This window comes from Microtus pennsylvanicus, chromosome 9, assembly GCF_037038515.1.
Source record: "Microtus pennsylvanicus isolate mMicPen1 chromosome 9, mMicPen1.hap1, whole genome shotgun sequence".
NCBI lineage: Eukaryota > Metazoa > Chordata > Mammalia > Rodentia > Cricetidae > Microtus > Microtus pennsylvanicus.
The window spans coordinates 19,303,658-19,313,188 of record NC_134587.1 but is presented as its reverse complement, the minus strand read 5'-3'; the positions used below and the strand labels follow the sequence as shown (position 1 = coordinate 19,313,188).

Below are 9,531 nucleotides of genomic sequence, written 5' to 3'. Positions count from 1 at the left end.
TGTTAGAAGAGAAAGAGTTAGTTTCCATGAATGGTGTGACTCTAGGCTAGGCCTCCTTTCTAAGAATAGTTGGGTGAGCTGGGTGGTGGTAGTGCACACCTTTAATTCCAGCCCTCGGGAGGCAGAGACAGCTGGATCTCTGTGAGTTCAAGGTCAGCCTGGTCTACTTCGCAGAGGAGTGCCAGAACAGGCTGTAGAACTGCAGATAAACCCTTGTCTTGAAAAACAAAAAACTAGGAGACAGCGCCGGGGGAAGCGAGAGCCGGACGGGCACTGGGTGACTCTGTGCCTCGCGGACGAAAATCAACTAAACATGGGCAAAGGAGATCCTAAGAAGCCGAGAGGCAAAATGTCCTCTTATGCATTCTTTGTGCAAACCTGCCGGGATGAACACAAGAAGAAGCACCTGGATGCTTCTGTCAACTTCTCAGAGTTCTCCAAGAAGTGCTCAGAAAGGTGGAAGACCATGTCTGCTAAAGAAAAGAGGAAATTTGAAGACATGGCCAAGGCTGACAAGGCTCGTTATGAAAGAGAAATGAAAACAAAACCTACATCCCCCCCAAAGGGGAGACCAAAAAGAAGTTCAAGGACCCCAATGCACCCAAGAGGCCTCCTTCGGCCTTCTTCTTGTTCTGTTCTGAGTATTGCCCCAAAATCAAAGGAGAACACCCTGGCTTATCCATTGGTGATGTTGCAAAGAAACTGGGAGAGATGCAGAACAACACTGCTGCAGAAGACAAGCAGCCCTATGAAAAGAAGGCTGCCAAGCTGAAGGAGAAGTACGAAACGGATATTGCTGCTTACATAGCTAAAGGAAAACCTGATGCAGCGAAAAAGGGGGTGGTCAAGGCAGAAAAGAGCAAGAAAAAGAAGGCAGAGGAAGATGATGAGGAAGACAAAGGGGATGAAGAGGAGGAGGAAGAAGAGGAAGATGAAGATGAGGAAGAAGATGATGATGATGAATAAGTTGGTTCTAGCGCAGTTTTTTTCTTGTCTATAAAGCGTTTAAACCCCTGTACACAACTCACTCCTTTTAAAGAAAAAAATTGAAATGTAAGGCTGTGTAAGATTTGTTTTTAAACTGTACAGTGCCTTTTTTTTTTTGTATAGTTAACACATTACCGAATGTGTCTTTAGATAGCTCTGTCCTAGTGGTATTTTCAATAGCCACTAACCTTGCCTGGTACAGTCTGGGGGTTGCAAATTGGCATGGAAATTTAAAGCAGGTTCTTGTTGGTGCACAGCACAAATTAGTTATATATGGGGACGGTAGTTTTTTTTTTGTTTTTTTTTCATCTTCAGTTGTCTTTGATGCAGCTTATACGAAGATAATTGTTGTTCTGTTAACTGAATACCACTCTGTAATTGCAAAAAATATTGCAGCTGTTTTGTTGACATTCTGAATGCTTCTAAGTAAATACAATTTTTTTATTAAAAAAAGAAAGAAAAACAAAAAACTAAAACAAAACAGAATAGTTGGGTAACAAATTGGACTCAATGGCTTAAAAAAAAACAACAAAGCTGGTAAAAGTGATGGTGAGGGGTGGGAGGAGTCCTGTGGACTGCTGGTGGGAATGTAAACTATGGAAATCAATATGGAAGATCTTCAGAAAACTAAAGATTTCAGGTCATGTTCTATTCAACACTTTGTTTTCTGGTTTTGTTTTGTTTTTTGACAATAGGTATGCTAATGGTTATGTGTTAGTATTTTATTTGTTTTTCCTAATTATAGCCAGACTTCTCTTGCCCACTTTTTATAGTTAGCAAATTAAAAAGAATTATATAATTTTTTCTGACAATTTTTATGTTTATGAAATTCAATCACACTTGTTTCTTCACCCAGTCTTATTTTTTATTTTTAAATTTTATTTCTAAAATTTCATAAAATATATTTTTAAAGTTTTTTCCTTTCCTCCAACTTCTAGATCTTCCCCTTTTCCACTCAACTATTTGTTCTCTTCCTCTCTCTTAAAAAAAAAAAAAACCTTAGGAAACACAAGTACAAAAATCAGAACAAATAAGCAAAAGACTAATAAGGCAAAAATGCTAAAACAAAAAGTAGCCCCCTCACCCCCAAATAAAACCTCCAAACAAACAATGGAGTTTGGTTTGCGTTGGCTAACTATTTCTGGGCATGAGGCCTGCTTGAGAGTGTGGCTGATATACCCAGTGACACTACATTGAGAAAATGTTTTCTTTTTTAGTGAGTATCAGTTGCAAATAGCCTTTAGTTAGGGCTGCAAGCCTGTTCCCACTTCCCCCTTAAAGCTGTGGGACCCCATTTGACCTGAACCTGTGTAGGTCTTCTGCATTCTCCCACAGTGTCTGTGAGTTCATATGTCCATCAGTCCTGTTGGGTCCAGAAGACACTGTTTCATTGGAGTTATCCAGCACCCCTGAGTCTCTACCTCTTCTTTTGCATAGCTCTGTGATCCTTGAGGGAAGGGACTGATGAAGACATCCCATTTAGCACTGAGTGCTCCAAAGTCTCTCACTCTCTGCACACTGTCCAGTTGTGGGTCTCTCTGTTAATTCCCATCTACTGCACAAAGAAACTTTTCTGATGAAGGTTGAGTGAGGCACTGATCTATGAGTGTAGCAGTATGTCAGTAGGAGTAATTATATTGCTATGTTCCTTTGTAGAATAATTGTAATAAGGTTTTCTCCTAGGAGCATGACCTGTATAGTCTCAGATTCTGTTTACTTAGTTTCATTTCATGGAGTGGGCCTTCAGTTCAACCCATAAACCTCTACCCTCTCTTATCTTTCTCTTATACCTCCTTCCATTAAATGCATATATCAGTTTTCTATATATTTGTTTTGTTTTGCTTTGTGACCCACTGAGTTTTCCCAGGGCCGCTTGTGTGGGTGTAGGTGTGAATCTACACACTAAGATGTGAGTGACTCACTAGTGGCTATATAGGTAAGGCAGTGTTTTCTCTTCTTCCAGAGCTCTCAGCTGCTGTTAGATCTCCTTGGTGGGTGGGGACCCATAGGCATCTGCTCCATTTATGACCAAAGGTTTGCCGGCTCACAGTTGTGCAGTCATTTGGTCAGATACTGCAGCAGCTGTGAGTCCATGAGTGTCACAGCCATGCCCGGAAGACTATGTTTTATGACTCTCACATTACCTCAGCATCCTCCAATATTCCTTGAGTCTTGGAGTGGGTGATATGGGTATTAATCCATTTAATCTGCTCACTCAATAGTCACTTGTTCTCACATAACCTTGACCAGCCTTAAGCCTCTTATTAACTGGCCTTTTTTTTTCCCCAAAGACAAGCTTTTTTGCACTAGTCTATGGATATAAACATAAACATTTAAGAGCCAATTGGTCAACATTTCCAGTGGCTATGACCCTTCCAGCCTTTGACCTGGTCTGCAGGAGTCAACATGAACTCCCTTCTATGGAACAGGCTGAAGATCCAGTTAGAAATCAGTTGATTACACCCTTAGCACTCCTGTTTCTATCGTATCAACAAGCAGCTCGTGCCTGCCAAAATGACAGGGACAGATTAATTGATTTCTTTCTTTAAAGCAGCGTTTTAAAATTTAATGTATTTTGCCTGGATGTATGCCTGTGCACAGTGTACTTGCAGTGTCCTCAGAGGTCAGAATCCCCTAGAACTGGAGTTATAGGTAACTAGCCTCCATGTGTGTGTGCCGGGGACTGAACGTGGGTTTTCTGAAAGATCAGCAAGTGCTATTAAGCACTGAGCCATTTCTCCAGCCCTCTGTATTTCACAAAATGTATATTCTGCCCAGAAAAGTTGGAATTATCAACTGGAGAGATGACACAGTGATTAATAATGTGTAAGTATACACAATAAACACATAGCAAAAAAAATAAGTCTTGAAAAAAACTAATTAGTGGGAAAGATAAGCATTTGGTGCAACCTTGTCAAGGAGAACCAGGACGATAGTAATTTACAATTAGATGTCAGGTTTTGTGACTTTTATATTTTGAGCAATAGTTTTTTTAAAAAAAATTTATTTTAAATGTACTGAATTTGTTACATAAGGTAATTATTGGGTATTAATTTAAGTTTTGAGGGCCTTGGTTTTAACATTTAAATATTTTTATAATATAATTATATAATTTCTCCTCTCCTCCTTTTCCCTTCTGATGTTATCCCTCTTCCTTCTTTCCTCTCAGATTCATGGTCTCTTATTCTTTAGTTATTATTATCACAAACGTACATACACACATAATACATATATGCAAATAAACATGTAAATGACCTGTTGAGTCTGTTGTTTATATATGTATGTTTTTAGGGATTGGATAACCATTTAGGGGCCTCATCTCTGGGGAAGACTAATTTTCCCTCTATCAATAGTCTTTAAGTGCCTGCAGACTTTGGTTTGAAATCTCTGTGGGATGGCCTTGACTGGTCTTTATTCCAGGGCTAGTTTAGCTCCTATTCCAGGACTAGCTTAACTTTATTACTAGTCATATTCATTCAACGTCTTATTTGAATGTTTTGAACAAGAAATGTCATGATCACAACAAAATCCCTCACTGTAGTTGTGTTAATGTGAAAAGCTCTGAGTAAACTCTTATCTGTCTCTGGCATTGTGGAGTTTCACTCTCTAGGCATAAGAGTTTAGCACTTAGCCATAAACTGTGGGACCTTATTATGACTTTCTGAAACTCCTTATATATTACTTTCTCTTATTTTTTTCTGTATGATTACATTTTTAGAAATTATATATATCTATATATTTATATATGTATATATATTTGCAGTCAGACCCTGCCAGAGATTTATTTTTCCTGTTGTTTAACTATGTGTAAAGGCTAACACCTGCATTACTACCTATTTCATCAATAATCTCTTTTTAGAAAATCATAGAATTGTGTTACAATGAAAGTTTCATGAATTTTCTAGGTTTCCATGTACCATCTTATAGATAAATAAGTGGGCCTATTTCTTTTTTTTAATTGAAATTAGATCCTTCTCTCATACAATATATCCTGACCACAGTTTATTCTCCCTCTATTTTTCCAAGCACCCCTCCCTCACTTTCCCTCTCCTACAGATCCACTCCCCTTCTATTTCTTTTCAGAAAACAGCAGGCCTTCAATAACCTAACATGACAAAACAGGATGCAGTAAGACAAGGCGAAAGCCCTCTTATTGAGGCTGGACAAGAGCAGGCAAAAGAGTCAGAGACACAACCGCAGTCGTTGTTAGGAGTCCCACAAAACACCAAGCTAATAACTGTAATGCCAAGGACCTTGCAATGTTATGACCCACGCAGGCTCCGTGCTTGCTTCTTCAGTCACTGTGAGCCCATATGATCTCTGCTTAGTAGATTCAGTGGGCCATGTTCTCCTGGTGTCCTCCAACCTCTCTGATTCCTACAATCATTAATCCTCTCTTTCTCAGGGTTCCCTGAGCTCCAAGAGGAGGGACCAGATGGAGACCATCCCATTGCTATCTGCTTTGGAAGGAAGCCTCTCTAATGACAATCAGACAAGGCACTGATCTATGAGTATGGCAGAATATTATTAGGAATCATTTCATTGCTTTCTTTTCTTTTTTGTTTGCTAGTTGTGTTATGTTCTACCCTAGATCTCTGGCCTATCCAGTTGCCAGCTCCTGACAGTGTAGGGCGTAGACTCCTTTGTTCTTTCCTCAGTCCCTTTCCTCCTTTGATATAATTTTTTTGCTTTATTTGTCTCTTTTTATGTCTACCCAATCTTTAGAGACAAAAGGGTTTTGACAACAAGACAAATCTATGTTTTCTCATGCCATGGCTTATTTATATTGCCGATATTGTTTGCCTAATAAATACATTATGGTAATGTCTGAGTTCAAAGAGCTTTGCTGGGTTCATGTACTTGCAACAGCCACCCATTGTTTTTTCAATGCAGTGTTCACTCGAGAAACATGGATATTTCTGGTTGTTCACTGATTTAACTGAAAAGAAAGTCATTGAGATTTACCCTATAACTTCTACTAGTCTTGAAAGTTTTTTTTACATCTGAATTGCTAATCATTTCTTTTTTTCTATCATTTTTTTATTGAAAAAAAATTTATGCCTCCTCCCAGCCTCCCATTTCCCTCCCCCTCCTCCCACTCCTCTCTCTCTCCCCCTACTCCTCTCCCCCTCCCTCTCCAGTCTGAAGAGCAGTCAGAGTTCCCTGCCCTGTGGAAAGTCCAAAGTCCTCCCCCATCCATCCTGGTCTAGGAAGGTGAACATCCAAACTGGCTAGGCTCCCACAAAGCCAGAACCTGAAGTAGGATCAAAACCCAGTGCCATTGTCCTTGGCTTCTCAGCAGCCCTCATTGTCCGCCATATTCAGAGAGTCCGGTTTTATCCCATGCTTTTTCAGTCACAGTCCAGCTGGCCTTGGTGAGCTCCCAATAGATCAGCCCCACTGTCTCAGTGGGTGGGTGCACCCCTCGTGGTCCTGACTACTTTGTTCATGTTCTCCCTCCTTCTGCTCCTCATTGGGAGCTCAGTCCGGTGCTCCAGTGTGGGTCTCTGTTTCTATCTCCATCCATAGCCAGATGAAGGTTCTATGGTGATATGCAAGATATTCATCAGTATTGCTCTAGGATAGGGTCATTTCAGGTTCCCTATCCTCAGCTGCCCCAGGCACTAACTGGGGACATCGCCCTGGGCACCTGGGAGCCCCTCTAGGTCCAAGTCTCTTGCCAACCCTAAAGTGGCTTCCTTACCTAAGAATTGTGCTTCCCTGCTTCCCTATCCAACCTTCCTTTATCCCAATCATCCCGTTTCCCCAAGTGCCCCCCCCATCCTCCCCTTCTCACTTTTCTCTCCCCATCTCCCCTTACCCCCCTCCCCTCCCCACCCCCAAGATCCCAATTTTTTGCCCAGCAATCTTGTCTACTTCCCATAACCAGGAGGATAGCTATATGTTTTTCTTTGGGTTCACCTTCTTATTTAGCTTCTTTAGGATATCAAATTATAGACTCAATGATCTTTATTTATGGCTAGAACCCAATTATGAGTACATCCCATGGTCATCTTTTTGGGTCTGGGTTACCTCACTCAGGATGGTGTTTTCTATTTCCATCCATTTGCATGCAAAATTTGAGAAGTCATTGTTTTTTACCGCTGAGTAGTACTCTACTGTGTATATATTCCACACTTTCTTCATCCATTCTTCCATTCAAGGACATCTAGGTTGTTTCCAGGTTCTGGCTATTACAAATAATGCTGCTATGAACATAGTTGAACAAATGCCCTTGTCATATGATCGGGCATCTCTTGGGTATATTCCCAAGAGTGGCATTGCTGGGACCATGGGTAGGTTGATCCCGAATTTCCTGAGAAACCGCCACACTGATTTCCAAAGTGATTGCACAAGTTTGCATTCCCACCAGCAATGGATGAGGGTACCCCTTCCTCAACAACCTCTCCAGCAAAGGCTATCATTGGTGTTTTTGATTTTAGCCATTCTGAAAGGTGTAAGATGATATCTCAAAGTTGTTTTGATTTGCATTTCCCTGATCGCTAAGGAGGTTGAGCATGACCTTAAGTGTCTTTTGGCCATTTGAACTTCTTCTGTTGAGAATTCTCTGTTCAGATCAGTGCTCCATTTTTTAATTGGGTTAATTAGCATTTTAAAGTCTAGTTTCTTGAGTTCTTTATATATTTTGGAGATCAGACCTTTGTCTGTTGTGGGGTTTGATGGAGGAAGGTCATTGGTTAAATAGAAAGAAACTGCTTGGCCCTCATTGGTTAGAAGATAGGTGGGAGGAGTAAACAGAACAGAACGCTGGGAGGCAGAGGAAGTGAGCTCAGACTCGGCAGCTCTCCTCTTGGGAGCAGACGCCTCAGATAGATGCCATGCTCCCTGCTCCCAGGAAGATGCACGCAATGAAGCTCCGACCCAGGATGGACATAGCCTAGAATCTTCCCGGTAAGTGCACCTAGATGTGCTACATAGAATATTAGAAATGGGCTAGTCTAGGTGCGAGAGTTAGCCTAGAAGAGGCTAGATAGAAATGGGCCAAGCAATGATTAAAAGAATACAGTGTCCGTGTAATTATTTCGGTGCATAAGCTAAGCCAAGCAGGTGGCCGGAGTGCTGGGAACACAGCCCCGCCGCCCTTAGTACTACAGGGGTTGGTGAAGATCTTCTCCCAGTCAGTGGGTTGCCTTTTTGTCTTAGTGACAGTGTCCTTTGCTTTACAGAAGCTTCTCAGTTTCAGTAGGTCCCATTTATTCAATGTTGCCCTTAATGTCTGTGCTGCTGGGGTTATACCTAGGAAGCGGTCGCCTGTGCCCATATGTTGTAGGGTATTTCCCACTTTCTCTTCTATCAAGGTTCAGTGTGTTCAGATTGATATTGAGGTCTTTGATCCATTTGGACTTGAGTTTTGTGCATGGTGGTAGATATGGGTCTATTTTCATTCTTCTACAGGTTGACATCCAGTTGTGCCAGTACCATTTGTTGAAGATGCTTTCTTTCTTCCATTGTATACTTTTAGCTGCTTTATCGAAAATGAGGTGTTCATAGGTTTGTGGGATAAAATCTGGGTCTTCTATACAATTCCATTGGTCGACTTCTCTGTTTTTATGCCAATACCACACTGTTTTCATTACTGTAGCTCTGTAGTAGAGTTTGAAGTCAGGGATGGTAATGCCTCCAGAAGTTCCTTTATTGTATAAGATTCTTTTGGCTATCCTGGGTTTTTTGTTTTTCCATATAAAGTTGATTATTGTCCTCTCAAGATCTGTGAAGAATTTTGATGGGACCTTGATGGGGATTGCATTGAATCTATAAATTGCTTTTGTTAGAATTGCCATTTTTACTATGTTGATACTCCCAATCCAAGAGCAAGGGAGATCCTTCCATTTTCTGGTATCCTCTTCAATTTCTTTCTGTCTTGAAAGTTTTGAATTCTAATATCTGCTCCTTCAACTCAGCAACTAGGCTTTGACTTGGTGCTGCCTCCTGGTGCTAGAGAGAGGCCCCTTGAGATTCCCATGTTTCCTAACTCTAGGGATCAGACCTTCAATGCCTGTAGACTAATGTTTACAACTAGTTGCTTTATGTGTTTTGTTTGCCCTATATTCTCATTGTTTATAGTAGGGGGGTAAGTCCGAGAATAGTTCATCTTTTGTGGGTAGAAGCAGAGGTACATCATATGGACTTTTTGCTCCGTGTATTGAGCTATTTCTTCTACTTATACTTTCTTTTATTTTTAATAAATTTATTTATTATGTACACAGTTTTTTGTCTGCACATCAAAAGAGGGCATTAGATCTCATTATAGATGGTTGTGAGCCACCATGTAGTTGCTGGGAATTGAACTCAGGACCTCTGGAATCACAGCCACGGCTCTTAACCTCTGAGCCATCTATCCAGCCCCGTATTTGAGTTTTATAATTTGAGTTTTATAAGTGGCAATCCTGCTTTTCAGTTCAGCTACTGAATTTTAGAATCAGAAAACCATGCTGAATTGAAAAAAGTCTTTGTGCCATAAATATATTTCATGTATCTTTTTCATCTTTGTGTTAAATTCATGTATCTTTGTTATGTTTCTAT

The 9,531-nt window shown here is 40.7% G+C and overlaps 1 pseudogene; it reads left to right on the top strand.

Annotated features, from left to right (window-relative positions):
* The first annotated feature begins 259 nt into the window (after nucleotides 1-259).
* LOC142856752 (high mobility group protein B1 pseudogene) lies at nucleotides 260-1,416 on the top strand (annotated as a pseudogene).
* Nucleotides 1,417-9,531: the final 8,115 nt, after the last annotated feature.